Genomic DNA, 2,211 nt, shown 5'->3' on the forward strand with positions numbered 1-2,211 from the left:
CGGTTTATAAACTGAGGGGACGGATTGCAAAACCGTCGCCACGGATTGTTTTTTTTTTCTCCTACAGGTGACTTCCCGGGCTCCGTAGTCTAGTGAAAATGCATTATTCTCAAAATGATTTTTTTTTTAAAGGCACACATTTATACAAAATACAAAAATATAGTAGAACATCAGGACATCAATAATATCCAGAACATCAGATGTGTAAGAGATACAGGCAGCTGTCAGAACACATTTTGACACAAGCCATGCTTTCTGATACCTTAAGCACATCTGGAAACATCTCTGAACTTTCAACCTCAAATGTTAAATGTATGTGTGTCTCTGCTAGCACGCAGCCATACAGAATATCTCACTGAAAGCATGACAGCACTTTCTGTAAGGCACTAGAAGTGTTTGGACACAAAGTCTGAGACAACATGTATTTTCATTTTTGTAAGCTCATAATGTAAATGTGTGACGTCACATGCAAGCACCATCCAATTCATTTTCTTCTCAATATCAATCAGACATAAATTAAAGCGGTATGAAGATATACTTTTTTGCCTTTTTAGACATGTTCCTGAAGCTCAAACAGTAAATCATGGCGCTGGCCAAGATCATGGGTTCAATTCTTATGTATAAACTGATCAAACAAATACCTTCAATACAATGTAAGTTGGACAAAAGCATCTGCTAAATACATAAATGGTATAATTTACTTTTAATTATAACTTTTATTAAGAACATTATATTGCTAAATTATGCAATGCCTAGCCAAGTATAAATCATAAAGCTACAAAATAACTTTTTTTTCTTTCTTTCATGGAACACAGAAGAAGATATTTAGAGATGATCTCTTCCATAAAATTACTGAAAATGGGTTGGGACCAGTGGAAGTCAAACTCCATAAAGGACCAAAAAAGTACTATAAATATGGTCCATATGACTTATTCTCTATATTCCAAATCTTCTTAAGGCATACAATTGGTTATTAGCCATTATTCACAGAAAATCTTGCCTGGAGAGCTTTGGTCACCACTCACATTCATTTAATGGCAAAGAGCAGCACGACCTTTGCTTTAAATAACTATTTTTGTGTTCCATAGAAGAAAGAAAAACCACACTGCTTTCAAAGACATGAGGGTGAGAAAATGATAACACAATTTCATTTTTGAGTGAACCACTCCAATTTTCAATCCAATGCAGACAAGATGCTTGTCGTGAATAGCAGGGGTGAAGAAATGTGACATCTGGAGTGATGTAATATCAGCTTCCATTGCTAGAAGAGTTATAAAGAGCAATATCCAGCTCTGTGGACTGAGATGAGCTTAGGTGGAGTAATGCTAGAGGACACTGAAATGTTTGTTGTATAAAAGCTCAGTTTATACAACAATGTGTTCCAGCTGTATATGAAAGACTAATCTAGCAGATGGCCCGGAGCCCAAGAGCTGCTCCATATTAATGGGAATATCGTAAGGTCTAGAGTTCATGCGACTCGATGAGATTTCAGATTTCACCTCAGAGAGAGAGAGAGAGAGAGAGAGAGAGAGAGAAAGCAAAGGAGAGACTGGGATTACTAGGATAACTTAATCTGTAGGGTTCCCCCCCCTCCACACCAAAAAAAGAAATGAAGCACGCCCCTTAATTTTAGCATTCAAGGAAAGTGTACCAAGTAAGCGCACACCAAACAATACACGCTAGATCGCTGTTGGCCTATCAGCTTAGAGTGCCACCAATGCCCTGTGGACCTCTTCTGTAGCGCTGAGCACACTCAGTCAACTCGCTTCAGATCTCTGCTATGCCGATCCTCCTCCACACACTCACTCGCAAACGCATCCAACCAGGGACAGCTCCGGCTCGCCGGGATATTCTGTGGGGCCGCTGACTGCCTGTAAGACGGAAGAAGGAAGAGACGGCAGGAATCAGCACCTACTTAGCCTTCCCCAATCCAGCCAGGCATCTTCAACATCTGCCAGCATGTACACTCAGCTCTGAGCCCCTCTGCCGCGTGCCAGCTTTCCTGCCAATCCGAGCTTCACTGCCACCGATCCTCGTGTTCCACTGTAGAGCTGTCACAATCTGCTCCGCTTTCTTTCTTCTCGTTGAACTCTGGATGTCCTCCGCTTCCCCCAAGGCATCACCGACATTTGAGTTCTGTGACTGTTAAAAAAAAAAAAAGAGACTTCTGCCTCGCATTGGCAACTTTTGGACTGTCCAGGGGTGTCCCAC

At 41.2% G+C, this 2,211-nt stretch overlaps 1 long non-coding RNA gene across 1 annotated transcript in view; it reads right to left on the minus strand.

The window, feature by feature from the left end:
• Positions 1–2,211, minus strand: part of LOC107752636 (uncharacterized) — a 41,450-nt gene that overhangs the window by 8,388 nt on the left and 30,851 nt on the right. The window lies entirely within an intron of this gene.

This window comes from Sinocyclocheilus rhinocerous, unplaced genomic scaffold (assembly GCF_001515625.1).
Source record: "Sinocyclocheilus rhinocerous isolate Xijiao unplaced genomic scaffold, SAMN03320098_v1.1 scaffold1733, whole genome shotgun sequence".
NCBI classification, from domain to species: Eukaryota; Metazoa; Chordata; class Actinopteri; order Cypriniformes; family Cyprinidae; genus Sinocyclocheilus; species Sinocyclocheilus rhinocerous.